Raw genomic sequence first — 21,545 nt, forward strand, 5'->3', positions numbered from 1 at the left:
CATGTTGCAATGCACGACGAAGATGAGGTGGGCGCCATCTGATTTTAAAGGAAGTGGCTCCAGCAAGAAATGTCCCGCTACAACAGGAAATCGAGCGGGAAGTGGAGGTTCCGATAGAAAAGGGGAAGATGCATCGTGGGATGGGGTTTTTTTGTGTTGGACCCTGATGTTGAAGATAACATGGCGGATAGCCCGTAGCAACGCACGGGCATTATGCTAGTAAGTAGTAGATATAGAGATAAAGACGACCGCGGTGTATGCGATAGCAATGTCAAATTCATTTTTTTAGCTTTGACACTAGCTCCCTACGATTGTAAAGGCATTGCCAAATTAAAAAGAGCACCAGCTGCGTGTGTTGATGCCAAATGCAAATAAATATCTATTATTGAAGGAAAGTTGGGATTATACGTTCATACGTCCACCCCCCCCTCTGTTTTAATTGCTCGACCGCCCTTAGTCTTTTAATTTGTGATTTACATTTGCCAAAAACACGTATGTCCATACATCCAAAATCTATTGAATCAATTGCTAAAATAACACGCACAACCATACATAGCATATTTGTACCTATCAAATCTACCAAATCAGTAGCCAAAATATTTGGTAATCAATTCATAACAAGTCTTTATGCCCAGATTGTTAATACCAAATCTACTAACATACAATGCATAGGTTACTACCAAATCAATTCATGGAAATCTACTAAATCTACCCTACACCGCATAGTAACCAAATCTACAAAATCTACCATACACAATACACGAGTTACTATACCCATGGTTGGAAATATATATACATAAATATTTGGTAATCGATTCATGAAAAGGAATCAATCAGAAGACAGCAATAAACTATACAGACAGAATTACACAGATCATGCACAATGACAAAACATATTCCACCCAGGATTAGCTTCCTAGCACTGCAGACACCGGACTTTCCAAGAACACTAATCGATCTTCTTCCAAACCATAAATTGGCGACCCATTCCTTCATTTTTTTCTTCTAAAAACAGTGCAATCACAGATGCTCACAAATATGCACATACACCCATCCCTATGAACATATGGATGCATACCCTACCCTTATGAGCATCTTCAAGATACTGAGCCGGCACCTTGAGATTGACAAAGTCACCACAGGTGTGACGTAGTCGACAATAACGTCTCCTCCCGTTGAACGAACATCGCCAAAGAGTGTAAAATAAATCCAGAAAAATGTAAGCACCAATGCCAAGTTTATGACTTGACCCTAGTGGGTTGGTTGCACCACAAGAAACCTAACCATATGAGCTATGCTCAGTTCATGGCCCACTCCATCCTAACACTCCATCCCTCCCTCCCTAAAAAACATGTCATCCTTCCCCTTCTTCACTACAGGCACACATCGCCATAGGAGGGTGTTTGAGGAGTTCACGGACATTCATACCAAATTTCGTCCTGGTAAGACGAAACTGTGCATATACAGTAAAATAAATAAAAAAATATAGGTTGTTGTTTGGAGAGTCCGCACATTGTTAGTTTGGCAAACATTGCTAATTGAGCCTGTGGCAAGGAAGTATCATAATGGTAGTAAACAAATGATCGGTTTGCATGCAACATTCTCTCATATGACTAAAAACTGTTGGGCTTACCTATGAAGAGAGAGAAGTTTTCTTTTATGGGTTCAATAGAAGTTTTATTTCATAGCGACATGGTTACAGTCCAGAGGCAAGATATCCTCTATACATGGTGGACCTCTGTAACGCCCACGATGCGGCTATATCTCCCACGTGTCGAGGCACAACTTAGAGGCATAACCGCATTGTGGTTTTGTCGCAAGAAGGGTCATCTTCACACAATCCCATGTAATGAACAAGAATGGGATAACGAGAGTTGGCTTACAATCGCCAATTCACACAATACATAAATATGATTCATACATCATCCAAAATACACACATAGACCATCTACGGTCAAAATCCAAATGAAAATAAGATAACCCTAAATGCTAGATCCCCGATCGTCCGAACTGGGCTCCACTACTGATCATCAGGAAAAGAAACATAGTAACGACCATGTTCCTTGTCGAACTCCCACTTGAGGTCGATTTCGTCATCTGCACTGGCATCGTCGGCACCTGCAACTGTTTTGGTAGAATCTGTGAGTCACGAGGACTCAGCAATCTCACACCCGCGAGATCAAGACTATTTAAGCTTATAGGAAAGGATGGTGTAAAGAGGTGAAGCTGCAGCAGGCACTAAGCATATATGGTGGCTAACATACGCAAAAGAGAGCGAGAAGAGAAGCAACGGAACGGTCGTCATCTAGTAATGACCAAGAAGTGATCCTGAACTCCTACTTACGTCATTCATAACTCAAACCGTGTTCACCTCCCGGACTCCACCGAGAAGAGACCATCACGGCTACACACACGGTTGATGTATTTTAATTAAGTCAAGTGACAAGTTCTCTACAACCGGACATTAACAAATTCCCATCTGCCTCATAACCGCGGACACGGCTTTCGAAAGATAATACCCTGCAGGGGTGTCCCAACTTAGCCCATCATAAACTCTCACGGTCAACGAAGGATAAACCTTCTCCCAGGAAGACCCGATCAGTCTCGGAATCCCGGTTTACAAGACATTTCGACAATGGTAAAACAAGACCAGCAAAGCCACCCGAATGTGCCGACAAATCCCGATAGGAGTTGCACAAATCTCGTTCTCAGGGCACACCAGACAAGTGAAGCGTACAGGTACCAACATAACCCAAGTTGCCAAGGGACGGTCCCGCACGGTGCTCTAGTTTGGACCAGCACTCAGAGGAACACTGGCCCGGGGGTTAAAATAAAGATGACCCTCGGGCTCGCGAAAACCCAAGGGAAAAGGCTTAGGTGGCAAATGGTAAACCAAGGTTGGGCCTTGCTGGAGGATTTTTATTCAAGGCGAACTGTCAAGGGGGTCCCATAAATCACCCAACCGCGTAAGGAACGCAAATTCAAGGAACATAATACCGGTATGACAGAAACTAGGGCGGCAAGAGTGGAACAAAACACCAGGCATAAGGCCGAGCCTTCCACCCTTTACCATAATATATAGATGCATTAATATAATAAGAGATATTGTGATATCCCAAAATATCCATGTTCCAACATGGAACCAACTTCAACTTCACGTGCAACTAGCAACGTTATAAGAAGGGCTGAGCAAAAGCGGTAACTTAGCCAAACAACGGTTTGCTAGGAGAAGGATGGTTAGAGGCTTGACAAGGCAAATCTGGGAGGCATGATATAACAAGTGGTAGCTAGCGCAGCATGGCAATAGAACGAACAACTAGCAAAGCAAAGATAGAAGTGATTTCAAGGGTATGGTCATCTTGCCTGCAAGGTTCTCAGAGTTGTCGAAAGGTTGATCCTCGTAAGCGTACTCAACAGGTTCCTCGTTCACAAAATCGTCTCCCGGCTCTACCCAAGACAAGAACACAAGCAATGGAACCACGATCAATCACGGGAAATGCACAAGCAACATGATGCAAAACATGTATGATATGCGAGATATGATATGCGATGCATATGCGTGCTCCGGAAGGAAAATGATGAACAAGGCAGTAACTTGGCAAACCAAGCATGCCACTGGAAAGATGAGATGATTTAGGTCGAAATCGATATAAAGATCACCGGAAACGGACGCACGGTTTGCAAATGGCAAGCAAAACAAGAATGACACGAATCTGTGATTAACAGCATGATAGCACTTAGAATGCAACAAGTAACAATGCTACAGCACTCCAACATAGCAACAAATTATATGACAGTAATATACAGGAGATTCTTGACAAAAGATGAACACTGAGCTACGGCTAGATCACAACATAACAAGCTCAAACAAGCATGGCAAAAGTTCAAAAGATAACAGGTTCACAGACTTGGTGAAATTACTGGACATGCCTGAAACAGCTTCAGGTAGCAATGTTCAGAGCACGAAATCAACATGCTACATGAACTTAACATAGCAAAACAAGGCATGGAAGTATTCTACTAAATGCATATGACAAAAGTCCATTACTGACCATAAGCCAAAAAGGAACAGAAGATATGATGGCAACCATGTAAACATAGCAAGTTTCGTTAACAGGTTTCAGACTGCAGAAAACAGAGCATGGCAGAAACAATAATATGAAGGCATCTTGGTGAGCTTGATGCACTCACCACAAAGCAATGCATGACAAAACAAGCATACCTACAGCAAGATGGCGTATTTATGATGCTATCCATGGCAAGATCAATTACAAAGCATGTATGAAACAACTACAACAAGCTTGGCAAAATTGAATATCATGTTAACAATCTGCCAGAAATATTTTATAGCAAAAGAAGAGCAAGATTGAGTCATGCTATGGCACTCCATAATTACAAACAAAGGCATGAATGGATCAATTACAACAATATCTACAAAACATTCTTACTGAACATCACCAAAATAAGCATGGATCTCTCTGTAGCATCAAGTTTATATGGCAACAAAATAACAGCAGTCACAGACGGTAAAATCACTGTCCCTGAAATCAGAAACATCACGAAGCCTAGTTTGCATGCTTGTGCTAGTCACCACAGAGATCCCAAAAATACATGGCATACACCTCTGTAAGGATGGCATGGCATACATCAAAACACATGTAGAGCTCATGCCCATAAGATGCACAGATTAAATGGAAACAAAATAACAAATCCTCAAGTTCTAATAAGTAACAGCAGACAACAGCAACTAGCACTCTTGCACCAGAGATTTGGGCATCAAGATGGACTCAAATGAACATGGTGCAATGGAACAAAATGAAGAGCATCACGAGGCGAACATTTCGATATATTACATGCGTGAAACGGAGCTATATGCAGAGAGTTATGATGCGATGAACATGAGCATGTACTGTGAAAATAAAAGAGAAATCGGGAGAGGGGAGAGTCAACGTTCGGTGTTTGACTGGATCGGGATCGGGCTAGGGTTCCTGTCGTGGAATTGTCACGGCAGATATCCTCAAGCTAGGACTTAGTCGTGGAGCCATCGCCGCTAGGAAGCTTGAAGGGGTTAAACGGGACAAGGAACACGAGGGTTTATACTGGTTCGGCCCCTTACGGTGAAGGTAAAAGCCTACGTCCAGTTGAGGTGGTATTGATTAGGGTTTCAATGACCAGGGAGCTTAACTGCTATGCCTGGCTCTCGACGAGATCTTTTTTCTTCTGAACCGCTGCCGGGTCGTCCCCTTATATAGAGAGGTTGACGTCCAGCAGCTCTCAGAGTCCCCGCCGGCTTATAAGAGTGTCCGGCTCGGACTCTTAACTATTCTTGCCTTACACTACAAGTTCTACCATAATGACGGTTGTAACTACGGGCCCTAAGCCATCTCTCGGTCTTAAGCCCATCTTTGGCCCACCGTCTTCAAGCTTGGCGCCGGGCTTCAGGTGATGACCCTTATGAGTAACCCGGCCCCACCGGGCGGGTGACTCTAAGGTTTATATCCTCAACATTAGGCCCCAGATTGATTTGAGCCGGCTCATGTCAATCTTCAATCCTTTCGACAGAAAATCTCCGGCTTACAATTGTGTGAAGGCCATAACCCGGCGTGACGTCATCCTTTGGATTCCGGGTAATCCACCGTGACGTCATCTTCCATTAAGTCCATTTTTTTACTCCACCATATCCGCAACGGATCTTATCTTTACTGCCATCCCGAAAATCGAGGCGTTTTTATGGTGAGATAACCGCGTCGTGGCCTCCTCATTTCTCGTGCCCACTTATGAGCCTTGCCTTATAAATAGCCCGGCCCGTTGAACCTCCAGCCACTCGTCTTCCTCCTCTCGCCACTGTTCTCCCGCTCGAGCTCCATCGCCGCTGCCGCCACGGGTCTCCTCCTCCTCACCAACTCCGGCCGCTGCATCAACCTGTTGTGTCCAGAGAAAACGGTGGCGACCTCCGCGACTCACCAGCACCTGTAAGTCTTTGCTGCCCCGTAGAATAGATCTGCAGTAGGGTTTCTTCCTGTTCTTCCCGTGTTCTTCACCGTTCTTCGCGGGTTCTCGGTAGATTTGATTTTTACCACCCTTCTTGTTCTTAGACTTGTATAGAACTGCCGCGGTAGCTGTTTCACTTCCATTCCCAATGTACATAGATCCCTTTTTACTGCATAGAGGCTCCGTTCGAACCCGCGAACTTCTCCTGTGTCTGTTTTAGGTCTAGAAACTTTCCATTTTAGCCGACCGTTTTGATCCAAACTAGTTACTGCGATGTGTGAAACCTGTTTTCACCACACTTAGTGTTGAGGATATAGACCTTAGAGTCACCCGCCAGGAGGGGCCGGGTTACTCATACGGTCGTTGCCAGAAGCCCGGAGCCAAGTTTCAAGACGATGGGCCAGAGATGGGCTGAGACCTGGATATGGCTTAAGGCCCGTAGTTACAATCATTGTTATAGTAAACTTGTAGCGTAAGGCGTGTATAGTTTAGAGTCCGAGCCGGACACTCTTATGAGCCGGCCGGGACTCTAAGGGCTGCTGGGCGTCAGCCTCCCTATATAAAGGGACGGCCCGGCAGCGGTTTAGAGGCGAGAACAATCTCATCGAGAGCCGGGGATAGTTGATTAACTCCTGGCGATCGTAACCCTAATCAAGATCACCCCAAACTGGACGCAGGTTTTACCTTCACCGTAAGGGGCCGAACCAGTATAAACCCTCGTGTTCCTTGTCCCGCATAACCTCTTCAAGCTTCCTAGTTGCGATGGCTCCACGACTAAGTCCTAGCTCAAGGACATCTGCCGTGACAATTCCACGACAGTTGGCGCCCACCGTGGGGCTCGCGCACGGTGGATTTGAGTTCTTGAAGGGCAGCTTCGAAGGGCTCAAGGGATACGTTGTGGGCCGGATGACCAAGAGTCGTCGCGGCAAGCTCTACATCGACGATGCGGACTGGGGCCCCGACGCCGGCTCAATTGAGTACGGGTACCGGGTCCCCTTTGGCGGAATTCATGTCTTCATTGGCAAGATTGGTGAGCCGGGCCCCGAGCCGGATCTCCGTGCCGATCTCATCGAAACAGCTCAGCACGCACGACCCGCCCGGGCCCGGCCTGCCTTAAGGCGCGCTTTTGTGGGATGCATCCATGGAGGGCCCTCTGATCCGTCTGGGTCCGGTGATGAGGCGGCCGCCGGCTCTGACGGCGAGTCGGCCACCGATGAGTCAAATTCGTTGTACCAGCTTCAAGATGGCAGGCTCATGGGTTGTTCCGATGGCGACAGTATTCCGGACCCTTTTGAGCCGCCAAGTCAGGTTGGAGTTTTTATGGCTGGTGCGCAGCCTGTTCAGAACCCCGCTGCTGGATCGGGAAACCCGGTGCCTTCTCCGGCTCAGGTGCTGATGGATCTCACGGACAAGATGACGGCCCTGTTAACTGCCACGGTTGACCCAGCGAATCAAGCTCAGCATGATGCGGAGGTGGCACAGTTAAAATTGGATTTGATAAAAGCTAAAGAGGATCTTGCGGCGGAAGGGATCAGGCTGGCTGCGGAGCGGGCGGCTCTCGACGCCCGGACTCAGCTGATTCGGGCGCAGTCTTTCCAACTCACAATGGTTCAGAACGCGGCCAACGAGGTCATGAGAAGGAGGCATCAGAAGGCCCAGTCTCGACTCCCACCGGTTTACGATCCACGCAACCTCTTCAACACGCCGGGTGCAGGCTCTAGTAACCCGCCCGGGGTCATTGCGCCCGGGTCTGGACCCCTTATTCAGCCACGAGTGATGTGGCCTCCCCAGGTGCCCCCTGCCCCGCCTCAGTATGTGCCAATACCCCCGGGTCATTATGATAACCCGCTGGAGAACATGGTAGCTGCGGCAGCACGACTGGCGGCTCTCCCCGTTGGCGGCGACTCTCCGGCGGCCGTCGAAACCCGCCGGGTCAGGGAACTCCTGCAAACGGCACTAGCACAGCAAGAGGCGTACTCCTACAGCCGGGACAGGATCCACTCGACCCCTCGTCCAGGCCAGAGCCCGAGTTATAGCCGGCACATGGTCTCAGCGACCGGCTCAAGTAATGTCCGACGCCATGACCCGCCCCCTGGCCATGGCCCGGCTCATAATGGAGCCTTCTACGCAGCAGACCAAGCGCGGCAAGAGGCGGAGCAGGTGCCTCAATTGACGGCTTACCAGACCCCCCCAGCTTATCCGACGACGTCCGTTGATGTGGGTATTTCTACCAGGACCGGGGGTGTCCCTTGTTTGGTGCCAGCCATCCGTAATGAACGTCTACCTAAGGACTTCAAGGGCCCCAGGAAGGTGCCTAACTATACAGCGGACTTACAGCCTGCAGCCTGGATTGAGAGTTATGAGATGGCTATGGAACTGCTGGAGGTCAGTGAGGCGGCCATGGCCAAATATTTCACCATGATGTTAGATGGGACTGCCCGCACGTGGTTGAAAGGGCTACCACCGAACTCCATTGGGTCTTGGGCTGAGCTGAAAGCCCGGTTCATTCAAAACTTCAAAGATACCTGCAGGCAGTCTATGTCAATTGTGGATCTGACTAACTGTAAGCAGCAGGAGGGTGAATCCACGACCCATTGGGTTCGCCGGGTCAAGGAGATCATACATTCATCAGATAAGATGGATGCCGGCTCTGCAGTCTTAATGTTGGAACAGAACTGTCGCTTTGTGCCCCTTAAGATGAAACTCGGGCGGCTTAAACGCGACTGCACCGATATGGGTACCCTAATGGCGGCTCTTGTCAAGTACGCCGATTCAGATGGTACCAAGGATCCCCCTTCAGATAATGAAAGGACAGGGAAGGGAAAGAAGAACGGCCATGGCAAGGGTCCTCAGTTTAACCCGGGGAACCAAGGAGGAGGCAAGCGTAAGGCCGATGGCAGCCTAGAGTTTGTAGCCAACGCCAACTCCCAAGGTAGTAACCAGCGACGCAAGGGGAGGCCCCCTCCCCGAGGCGGCGGGTCAGGTCCAACGCTGGAGCAGCTGTTGAATGAACCTTGTCCAAGGCACGGCTCCAGAGAGAAGCCAGCGACTCATCTGTGGAAGGATTGCGCGATCATGAAGGCCTTTAAGAGCTACAATGGCCCGGGCGGCGGCTCAGGCGCAGGCGGCTTTCATGGCCCGGGCGGCGGTTCAAATCCCGGTCCTCAGAACGGTCAAGGGGGCTTCAATCAACAGTCTGGTCAGGGTCATCAACAGCAACAGGGGGGTTATCAGACCAACCCGAATCAGCTTAGCGATGGACAGTATCATGTGTTCACCACTAGTTTGTGCAAACGAGATCAAAAGCTTCACAAGAGGGCTGTGAATGCTGTTGAGCCGGTGATTCCGCGATACTTGCGGTGGTCTGAGCAGCCTATAGTGTGGAGTAGGGAGGATCACCCTCCACGGGTGGATAACCCGGGCCATTTGGCCTTAGTGGTGGCTCCTCAGGTGGGAGGTTATAAGTTCACAAAGGTACTCATGGATGGAGGCAGCAGCATCAACATCCTCTATTATGAGACTTTTCGCCGTATGGGGCTGGTTGATAAGAACCTCAGCCAGTCAAACACTATCTTCCACGGTGTGGTACCTGGTAAGTCGGCTTATCCAGTTGGCAAGATTGAGTTGGAAGTGGCTTTTGGTGATGAGAACAATTACAGGGTGAAGAAATTGACCTTTGAGGTGGTCAAGATAAGAAGTCCATACCATGCTATATTTGGACGGCCGGCTTACGCCAAGTTCATGGCACGGCCGTGTTATGTGTACTTACAGCTCAAGATGCCGGGTCACAATGGGACCATCACGGTTCACGGCAGCCGGAAAGTGGCTCTCGAGTGTGAGGAAGGTGATGCAGCTTACGCAGAGTCTGTTTGTGCAACAGAGGAGTTGAAGTTTTACAAAGACAATGTTGACCCAACAGACATGACCTCTCTAAAGAAGCCGACTACGGAGACTGAGCCGGCGATGAAATTTAAGTCGACAGATGAAACTAAGCTTGTTGACTTCATTCCAGGAGATTCATCTCAGCAGTTTAGCGTCAGTGCCAATCTGGATCCAAAATAGGAAAGCGCGCTCATCGAGTTCATCCGTGAGAATAGGGACATCTTTGCATGGAAGCCTTCTGACATGTCAGGTGTACCTAGAGAACTCGCTGAGCATACTCTCAATGTTGATCCAAAATTTAAGCCGGTCAGACAGTTCCTTCGACGGTTTAACGAGGAGAGGCGGAAAGCCATTGGTGAAGAAGTGGCCCGGCTCTTGGCGGCCGGGTTTATTGTTGAAGTTTTTCACCCAGAATGGTTGGCTAACCCAGTGCTCGTACTCAAGAAGAACGGCACCTGGCGGATGTGTGTGGACTACACGGACTTGAACAAGGCGTGCCCGGCTGATCCGTTTGCTCTCCCCCGTATTGATCAAATCATTGATGCTACGGCAGGTTGTGCACGCTTAAGTTTCTTGGATGCTTATTCCGGGTATCATCAGATTAAGATGGCAGTTAAGGACCAGGAGAAGACGGCGTTCATCACTCCCTTTGGAGCCTTCTGCTATGTGTCTATGCCCTTTGGACTCAAGTGTGCATAGGCGACTTACCAGCGTTGTGTACAGAATTGTCTTCATAAACAGATCGGGCGCAATGTTCACGCTTACGTGGGCGATATTGTGGTTAAATCCATCAAGGAAGAAACCCTGATAGATGACTTAAGGGAAACCTTTGATAATCTCCGGGTCTACAAGATGATGCTTAACCCGGCCAAGTGTGTTTTTGGTGTTCCTGCAGGTAAACTATTGGGCTTCTTGGTTCCAGACAGAGGCATTGAGGCTAACCCGGAGAAGATCAAGGCCATCACTTCCCTAGCTAAGCCGGCGTGTATAAATGACGTTCAGCGTTTGGCGAGTCGCATCGCTGCTTTAAGCCGGTTTATAAGCCGTTTGGGTGAGAAGGCTATGCCCTTATATCAGTTGATGAAGAAAACTGATAACTTTGTCTGGAATGATGCCGTTGATACCGCTTTTGAGGATTTGAAAAAGCAACTGGCAGAGCCCCCCGTCCTTGCTGCTCCGGTTGATAAGGAGCCCTTGCTACTGTATGTGGCGGCAAACGCACGAGCCGTCAGCGTGGCTATTGTGGTGGAGCGCAAGGAGGCGGGTAAGGAGCATCCGGTTCAGCGGCCGGTTTATTATGTCAGCGAGGTGCTCATTGAGTCCAAGCAGCGGTACCCGCATTGGAAGAAGCTCGTGTATGGTGTGTTCATGGCGAGCCGGAAGCTCAAGCATTATTTTCAGGGTCATCCCATCACTGTGGTCAGTTCTGCCCCTCTTGGTGATATTATCCAGAACAGAGAGGCTACAGGGAGAATTGCCAAGTGGGCTATAGAACTTGGACCTCATGGCCTCAAATATGTGCCACGCACTGCTGTTAAATCTCAGGCTTTGGTGGATTTCATCAATGATTGGACGGAGTCACAAGTGCCTGAGCAAAAGCCGGATAACACTTATTGGACTATTCACTTTGACGGGTCCAGACAGCTGGAGGGCTCGGGGGCTGGTGTTGTATTGGCTTCCTCTAAGGGTGACAAGTTCCATTATGTGCTCTAGTTGATGTTTCCTTGCACTAATAATGCGGCTGAATATGAAGCTTTGCTTCACGGTCTTCGGGTGGCTAAGGAGATGAGCTTAAGCCGGGTAAGGTGTTTTGGTGACTCAGACTTGGTGGCTCAACAAGTATCAGGCACCTGGGATTCTAAGGATCCTCTCATGGCGGCTTATCACCGCGAGGTTGATGCCATTGCTGGGCATTTTCAGGGATACCAAGTGGAGCACATTGATCGCAGGAAGAACGAGGCGGCTGATGCTTTAAGCCGGCTAGGCTCTCAGCAAAAGCCGGTGCCGCCTAACACTTTCCTGGATGTCCTGTATAACCCCTCGGTTAAATTGCCTACAGAGGAGGACTTGGTTGTCCCTGACCCGGAGGCACGACTGGTGGCGGCTCTTCATGTCATACCAGACTGGACAATGCCATACCTGGCTTATATAACCCGGGGAGAGTTGCCGGAGGATGAAACTTTGGCCAGGCAAATAACCCGGCGGGCTAAGTCAATGATCGTCATCGATGGTGATTTACATCATCGCAGTGTTTCAGGGGCATTTCAACATTGTATCTCCCCTGAGGAAGGCCAAGAGATCTTGCGGGAGATCCATGAAGGGGATTGTGGTCATCATGCCGGCTCAAAATCTCTTGTAGCCAAGGCTTTCCGTCATGGTTTTTATTGGCTGACGGCTCACGCAGATGCAGAGGACTTGGTCAGTAAATGTGATGGTTGCCAAAGGTTCTCACGACGGGCTCATGTGCCGGCTCAGGAGTTGAGGATGATCCCAATCACTTGGCCCTTTGTGGTCTGGGGGCTTGATATGGTTGGGCCTTTCAAACGGTCCAAGGATAAGAAGACCCACCTCTTGGTGGCAGTTGACAAATTCACGAAGTGGGTGGAAGCTGAGCCAGTTAGCAAGTGCGATGCAGCCACGGCGGTTCAATTTATGAAAAAGGTGATTTTCCGCTTTGGTTTTCCGCACAGCATTATAACTGACAATGGCACCAATCTATCCAAAGGCGCTATGGAAGAGTTTTGTCAACGAGAGCATATCCGACTTGATGTTTCTTCAGTGGCTCATCCCCAATCCAATGGTCAAGCTGAGAGAGCTAACCAGGAGATTCTGAAGGGCATCAAGCCCCGGCTTTTGGTCCCTTTGCAACGGACGCCGGGTTGTTGGGTGGAGGAGTTGCCCTCCGTCTTATGGAGCATCAACACTACTCCTAACAGGTCTACAGGCTTCACGCCTTTCTTCATGGTTTATGGAGCAGAAGCAGTCCTCCCCAGCGACATCCGTCACGATTCACCTCGCGTGGCGGCTTATGTTGAGATGGATAATGAACAGGCGCGCCAAGATGCTCTGTACTTGTTGGACGAACAACGTGATGTGGCAGCAGCCCGTTCAGCGATTTACCAACAAGACCTGCGCCGTTATCATAGCCGCCGGGTCAAATCCCGGGTCTTCCAGGAAGGCGACCTTGTGCTCCGGCTCATCCAGGATCAAACAGATGCACACAAGTTATCCCCACCTTGGGAAGGGCCCTTTGTGGTCAGCAAGAACTTGCACAACGGGTCATATTACCTCATTGATATTCGGGAGCATAAAGATTCGCGTAAATCTGAGGAGGAGACCCGTCGGCCGTGGAACATAGCTCAGCTTCGGCCTTACTACACTTGAGCTACCGGCTCTCGTGGTGTACATATTTGTCTCAGACATGTATATATTATGATAAGCAATAAAGCAGGACCTCTGTCCTTTTTTCTCCTCCAAATATGCGTGTGTTGTTTTTTACATGCTGACTTAAAGGAGGATCCGGCTTATGATCGTATTCGAGTCTAGCCGTAATCAGTAAGTCACTTGGGGGCTTCCTGTTCAAACATGGGTCGTATTCGAACCAAAGAGAACATAGCTGTCGATACCCACTTGATTGGCAAAGTGCCGAGCTCATTGGGAAGTTGCCTTTGGTCATATTTGAATCACAGTTTAACCCCTCTGAGAACCGACGTGGATCGTATTCGAATCAGCGTCGTTAAACAATTTTAAGAATCATTGGGGGCTTCCTGTTCAAACATGGGTCGTATTCGAACCAAAGAGAACACAGCTGTCGGTACCCTTTGATTGGCATCGCCACACCCACTGGGGCTATATGATCGTATCCGAATCTTAGCTTAACCCCTTGGGGCCGGGTCTTTGGTCGTATTCGAACCGGAAGCCCCTAAGTTCTTCTGCTTTTTCACAAGTTTATTCTGAGGTATGCATGGCCGGGTCTCACTTGCCGGCTTAACTTTGGTTTACAGTGTTAGTTGCACGTCATGGGTGTCATTAAAGCAAGTAAATCAGAGTTAAGGTGTCAGCCTTACTGCCCGGGTTATTTAAACCGGAAGATGTTTACAGGCTGTTAAGTGTGTTATTTTGGCTATGTTCAGAGTATAATTAAGGACCAGCCTTTTTTGATTCATATTCCGGGTTATTTATCTCAAACACCTGATTCTCAGGGCGGTAAGCCGCCTCGAGACTTGTGATTTGCCTTTTCTATGCAGATACTTAAAGGCATCTTTTGAGGTTGAGAAAAACAAAGGGATGATTATGACCCGGAGAAACATCAAAGAGACAAATTCAAAGGGCTTTTGCATTCAAAATGTGCACGATGACACGGCAGAGATAAATTGTTGCATTTCCTCCATTACAATAATTTTTCAAGTCTAAAAGATGGAACAATGTTTGATAAGCCGCCAGCTAACTTATGATGCCCGCTGAGTTGAAGTCCCCGGCTCATTCCTGTCTTCTCCTCCGGTTGATCCCAAGACCTCGAAGGTTGATGATTTCCAGTCGATGCCGCTGAGAGCTTCGAACTGGGCTTCTTCGTCAATTAACCCGGCCGGGTCAATCTCCGGGGCGAAGGTGTGCTGACGAGCCGGAGGGATCAGATTGAGGGCTTCATATCGAGGGGTTGGAATCCTCTGATTCTCCGCATCATAACCCGGCTGGTACTTGGTTAAGTTGGTGTCGTTCCCGATGAGGGTGGCCACCGGGCGAACAGCCTTCACACATGCTGCGAAGTCCTTCCGGTCGAAGGCTGAGCCGTCTTCCTTCAGGCTTGGGTAACCCAGGGCGATGTCTGCCGGGTCTAGCTCCGGCAGGAATGCTTTGGCCCGGCTCAGCGCGGCAATTGCTCCGGCTGTCGCGGAGGCCCGTCGTAGCTCCTGGATCCGCTGCGGCAGAACAGCGAGCCGGCGCAGGACTTCGGCCAGATGAGTTGGCACCTCGTTGGATAGGGCCACCACAGCTAAGGCACGCTGTGACCCGGTGTAGAGTTGTTACACCAGGGTGTACACGGCCTTTAACTTGGTGACCACGCTCTGGTTGAGGTTGGCACTCCTGGGGCCTGTTTGACAAGATCAGATAAGCCGGTGACAAGGATGAATCATGACATATACAGACTTGATGTAAGCCAGTGAGGCGACTTACCGAAGATAGCAGCCACCATTTGGGAAACCTGGTGCTTTAGGCCGGAGAGCTCAGCGGTCTTCTCAGTGAGGGCCTTCTCTGCTTGTTCCGCCCGGGTTACCAGTGCGGCCTTCTCTTCGACCCAGGCTTTCCTCTCAGCATCAAACTCGGTCTTCAACTTTTCTTGAGTGGCAATGCTGGATACAAACTTGGCGTTTGCCTTCCGGGTCTCCGTCTCCTGCATCTTGAGCCGGCTCTTGAGATCCGCAAGATCCGCCTCTAGTTTCTTGCCAACAGCCTGCATGTATTTCCGGGTTAATTAACAGTTGTTATATAAGTCCCAAGCGCTTTCCAAGCAAAGGCACTTGGCACTTGGGGGCTAATGCATATTGAACGTCTCTATCTACGTACTGCCGGCTCAGTTGAGTAAGCCGGAACCTAAGTCTACAACATATTCAAGTATAAGTCATCGACTTGGGGGCTAGCATGGCAAAGGTAACTATGCAGTAAAGTAAGAAGATGTCAGAAGGGTACCTCGGATTTTTGTTGGATCTGGTTGACCATAGCAACCTCGGCGTCCCGGCTCTTGTGGACTTGGCTGATGTAGCCAGAGACGAGCTCTCCAATGCTCAAGTCGGTGTAGCCGGAGAGGTCCAGGTTCACCCGGTGGGGCTGCAGTAACTCCCCCTTCGCGGAGCACTTGGCCAACGCGGTCGGTCTCCCCGGCTCAACGAATTCCGTCCGGGTGATTACCACGTCCGGGTCGTCTGCTGGTGGGGCTGAACCGGAGGCCTCCGGGTTAACCGCCGCTTCGGTCGTTGTCTTGGTAGTCGGGGCAGGGGCCTCAGGCGCCGTGTCCATTGGAATGGTGGCTTCGGGGGCGGAGGCAGCTGGCGGCTCTTGAGCCGTCGCCTCCGGGTCAGGCAAGTCTGGCACTCCGGCTGATCTGGTTTTCTTTGCTCTTTTGGTGAGCTTTGCTTGGGCACTGAAAAGACAGAAGTGTTAGGCACACAAAGAGTAAGTACAGACAGATAATGTAAGGAGATTGTTATTACCCGGGTGCAGTCTTGAAGGCCGGCAGACTTGACTGCATGGAGTCACCCGAAGAGGGGGAGGTCTCCTGATAATTGGAGTCAGACGAGTTGAGTGGCTGACAGATAACACCCGCCAACGAATGAAAAGGGTACAGGTGAGAAAAAACCTCAGTGCGACGCTTCCTTGTTGCGTCGGGTAACCCGGCGGAGAGATCGGTGTCCTTGCGGGCCTGAGTGTGACGCCGGCTTTCGTGAACCTGCTGCTTCAAAAGAAATTGAGGGTCTTGATGAGCTAATGGATGGGAAAAGCTTACTTTCCGGGTTACTCTTCGGACTTTCAGCTGTGGCAAAGGCTCCGAGTCGGAGGAAAGTGACATTACCTCTTCAACCACCGGGTTACTGGCGCCGGTGTCATCCTGTCAATGAGCAAATTTTGATAAGGCGGATAGCAACAAACAACAAATATGGCAAGAATTTAAAGGTCTAAGGATTACCTCTGACTCGGAGCTGTCACTTAATTGCAGTAGCTCCGAAGCAGTGGGTCTGCTTCCCTTTTTGCGAGGGGCGGCTTTCTTGGCGGCTTTCTTCGCCTTCCTGGCCTTCTTGGCCGCTTCATGGTCATATTTGACCCGCCAGAACTTATCATCAGCCTGAAAGATACAATGATTGATTCTTAAAATGGTTCAGTTGAAGGTTATATGCAGACGAGGATAAAAGTTAAAGTCAGCGGTTTACCGCTGGGGCTGGATTGGTCTTGCAGAAGGGGGCTAGCCCGGTTCTTCCGCAGTCTACCAGGCTCTCGTTCAGAAGAGCCTTGGTCTCTTCTTCTGCAACGTCTTCTGGAAGATCATTGCGACTGTGCCTCTGCGGGTCATCCTTTCGCCCGGTGTACTCACACATTAAGCCGGGGCGGCGGCTCAATGGGATCACCCCTCATGAGATCCAGACCCGGACCAGATCAATTCCGTTCAGACCGTTGCCTAGCAGGGCTTTGATCTTATTGATCGTTGGAAGCAGAGGCTGGCGTTCCGCGGCAGTCAGTTTGTCGGATAGTGGATGAGTCGGCTCTAGACGGGTTGGGCGAAAGCCGGGCAGCGGGTTCTCGTCAGCCGGGGACGTATCTTGGCAGTAGAACCAAGTCATATTCCAGTCCTTGGGGTGGCTTGGCGGCTCTGCGTAAGGGAACAGACAGTCCCTACGCCGCTGGATGGAGATGCCGCCTAATTCCAGACTTGGCCCGTTGGCACACTCGTTTTGGCGGTTTAAGTAGAACAGTTCTCTGAAAAGCAGCAAACTGGGCTCTTCTCCAATGTACACTTCGCAAAAGACTTGGAAGTTGCAGATGTTGGATACGGAGTTGGGTCCTATATCCTGAGGCCGTAGGTCAAAGAAGTTGAGCACGTCCCTGAAAAACTTTGAGCCAGGCGGTGCGAAGCCCCGGCTCATATGGTCTGCAAAGATCACTACCTCCCCGTCCCTTGGCTGTGGTCTCTCTTCCGACGGGTCAGGAGCACGGTAGGACATGTTTTCCTTCTTAGGCAAGTATCCGGACTTAACGAAATTGGCCAGGGTTTCGTCGGTGACGTTGGACCTCATCCAGTTGCAAGTGATAGGAGCCTTGGGAGGCATGGTGAAGGTTAGTGGTCTATGATAAAGAGAAAAGTGTCCGGGTTAATTGTAAGCCGGAATCTATCGTTCAAATTAAGATGGCGGCTTATGAAGGGGACTAATGATATATAATCAGATACAGTGGGTTATTTAAACCGCAGGGGGATTCAGAGTAAGTTGGTTATCTACGGTTTTTACTACAGTTAAGCCGGAGGATTCTACAGAGCATAGTTCTCTTTAAACCGGAAAGTTCTATGGCGCATGTTTTCTTTAACCCGGAGATGTAAGCCGCCAAGTTTCAATGGTTGCAGTTTTTACTAAGTGTGGTAAAACAGGTTTCGCATACTACCGTAACTTTTTTGGATCAAAATAGTCGGAGCAAAGAAAATTTTCTAGACCTAAAATGCGGACGCAGGGGAGTTCTTGAGCTCGAAGGGGATCTTATGCAGTGGAAAGAAGTGCGTTTTTCAGGAGAAATGAGTAATAAACAACTACTGCAGTAAGTCTACACATATCCAAGATTAAACAAGGGTAGCAACTATAAGAACTACTGAAGCCTGCGAACCATGGAGAAGAACACGGATGAACAGTTTGAGCTCTACCACAGATCTGTTCTAGCAAGGCAGAGGAGACTCACCGGAGTTGGGGAAGAGCGGAAGTCGTCGCCGTTATCTGGTCCGAGTCAGGGTGATGCAGCGGCCGGGTTGATGAAGACCAGGGGCGCGACGGCGGCGGCAGTGGCAGAGCTCTGGCAGAGGAGCGACAGCGCGAGGAGGAAGAAGAGGGCGTGAGAAGAACCCGTTGGGCCGGCCTATTTATAAGGCGAGGTCATAAGTGGGCGCGAGATTCAAGGAGACCGTGGCGTGATTATCTCCCCCCCACGACGCCTCGATTTTCGGAATGACAGTAAAGCAAAGATCCGTTGCGGATCTGGCGGAGTAAAAAATGGACTTAATGGAGAATGACGTCACGGCAGATTATCCGGAGTCCAGAGGATGACGTCACTCCGGGTTATGGCCTTCACATGAATGATAAGCCGGAGATTTTTTCTGTCAGAAGAGTTGAAGATTGACATGAGCCGGCTCAAATCAATCTGGGGCCTAATGTTGAGGATATAGACCTTAGAGTCACCCGCCAGGAGGGGCCGGGTTACTCATACGGTCGTTGCCAGAAGCCCGGAGCCAAGTTTCAAGACGATGGGCCAGAGATGGGCTGAGACCCGGATATGGCTTAAGGCCCGTAGTTACAATCATTGTTATAGTAAACTTGTAGCGTAAGGCGTGTATAGTTTAGAGTCCGAGCCGGACACTCTTATGAGCCGGCCGGGACTCTAAGGGCTGCTGGGCGTCAGCCTCCCTATATAAAGGGACGACCCGGCAGCGGTTTAGAGGCGAGAACAATCTCATCGAGAGCCGGGGATAGTTGATTAACTCCTGGCGATCGTAACCCTAATCAAGATCACCCCAAACTGGACGTAGGCTTTTACCTTCACCGTAAGGGGCCGAACCAGTATAAACCCTCGTGTTCCTTGTCCCGCATAACCCCTTCAAGCTTCCTAGTTGTGATGGCTCCACGACTAAGTCCTAGCTCAAGGACATCCGCCGTGACAATTCCACGACACTTAGTAAAAAACTGCACCTGCTGAGTCATGGCAGTTTACATTTCCGGTTTAAAGAAGCCACGCACCGTAAAACCTTCCCGCTCATTTACGACAAGGTTGTAGACAATTGAATTACTCTCAATACCTCCAGCGGCTTAGATAACCCGATGCACTTAGATGTATGTCATTAGGCCCCTCCATAAGCCGCCACTTTAAACATTGAACTGTAAATTTCCTCCGGCTTATAATTAAACCATACATTTCCTTTTATCATAGGCTTCTGACTTTCACCATGCCTCCCAAAGCTCCCAAAGCACCCATCACATGCAATTGGATGAGGTCCAACGTCACCGACGAGACCTTAGCAGATTTCATGAAGTCGGGTTACCTGCCCAAGAAGGACGTCATGTCCTACCATGCCCCCGACCCATCAGAGGAGAGACCACAGCCAAGGGACGGGGAGGTGGTAATTTTTCCTGATCACATGAGCCGGGGCTTCGCACCGCCCGGCTCAAAGTTCTTTAGAGATGTGCTGAATTTCTTTGATCTGCGGCCACAAGACATAGGACCCAACTCGGTGTCGAATATATGCAATTTCCAAGTATTCTGCGAGGTATACCTGGGAGAAGAGCCCAGCCTGCTGCTCTTCAGAGAACTCTTTTATCTGAACCGCCAGAACGAGTGCGCTAACGGGCCGAGCTTGGAACTTGGTGGAATCTCCATTTAGCGACGGAGAGACTGCCTTTTTCCTTACGCCGAGCCGCCAAGCCAGCCAAAGGACTGGAACCAGACATGGTTCTACTGCCAAGACATGTCGCCGGCTGACGAGAGCCCGCTACCCGCCTTTCGTCCTTCGCGTCTGGAACCAACTCACCCTCTGTCAGACAAGTTATCTCAGGCGGAGCGCCAACCTCTGATCCCCACCATCAAGAAAATCCAGGCTCTCCTGGGAAATGGCCTTAATGGCATTGATCTGGTCCGAGTCTGGATCTCGTGGCGGGTGATCCTCTTAAGCCGCCGCCTCGGCTTAATGTGTGAGTACACCGGCCGGAAAGATGACCCCCTGCGACACAGCCACAAAAATCTTCCTGAAGACGTTGCTGAAGACATGACCAAGGCCCTCTTGAACGAGAGCTTGGCAGACTGCGGGAGGACCGGCTTAAGCCCCTTCTGCAAGACCAACCCGGCCCCAGCGGTAAGCCGCTGATCTGAACATCTTATTTTCTTCTGTAAATAGCTTTCATCTGAACCTTAAGAAATCGTCATTGTATTTTTCAGGCTGATGACAAATTCTGGAAGGTCAAATATGACCATGAGGCGGCCAAGAAGGCCAGGAAGGCTAAGAAAGCCGCCAAGAGAGCCGCTCCCTACAAGAAGGGAAGCAGGCCCACTGCCTCAGAGCTGCTTCAACTGAGTGACAGCTCCGAGTCAAAGGTAACCCCTGAACCTGTGAGCCCTTGTTGTATTTCTTGTTTATTTCTGTCCACCTTATCAATACTGTTCATCAACAGGATGACACCGGAGCAAGTAACCCGGTGGTTGAAGAGGTAATGACACTTTCCTCCGACTCGGAGCCCTTGCCAAGGCTGAATGTCCAAAGGGTAACCCGGAAAGTAAGATTTTCACATCCTTTAGCTTATCAAGATCCTCAATTTCTTTTGAAGCAACAGATTCATGAGAGCCGGCGGCACACCCGGACCAACAAGGATGCTGACCTCTCCTCCGGCTTACCTGAGGCATCAAGGAAGCGCCGGTCCGAGGTTATCTCCAACTTATATCCTTTTCATCCTCTGGCGGGTGTTATACATCAACCTCTCAATTCTTCTGATTCAAATTATCAGGAAACGTCTCCTTCCTCTGGTGACTCAATGCAGTCGAATCTGCCGGCTTTCAAGACCGTACCCGGGTAACGATGATCATCTCTTGCCGTGCTTTATCTTTAGTCATACTTTTGTACTAACCTCTTGTCCTTTCAGTGCTCAAGCAAAGCTCAGTAAAAGAGCAAAGAAAAATAAGCCGGCGGAGGAGTCGGTCGTGACGGAACCGGAAGTTTCCGCTCAAGAGCCGCCAGCCGCCTCTGCTCCTGAAGCCACCGCTCCCATCGACGAGCCAGCCATGGAGACTTCCACCAACCCGGATATCTCCAGCCCGGCTCAGCCGGCCGATGACCCGGACGTGGTAATCACCCGGACGGAGTTTGTTGAGCCGGGGAGACCCACTGTGCTGGCCAAGTGCTCCGCCAAGGAAGAGATGCTAGAGCGCAGCCGGGCCAATCT

The sequence above is a fragment of the Triticum aestivum genome, chromosome 1D, assembly GCF_018294505.1.
Source record: "Triticum aestivum cultivar Chinese Spring chromosome 1D, IWGSC CS RefSeq v2.1, whole genome shotgun sequence".
In the NCBI taxonomy this organism is placed as follows: Eukaryota; Viridiplantae; Streptophyta; class Magnoliopsida; order Poales; family Poaceae; genus Triticum; species Triticum aestivum.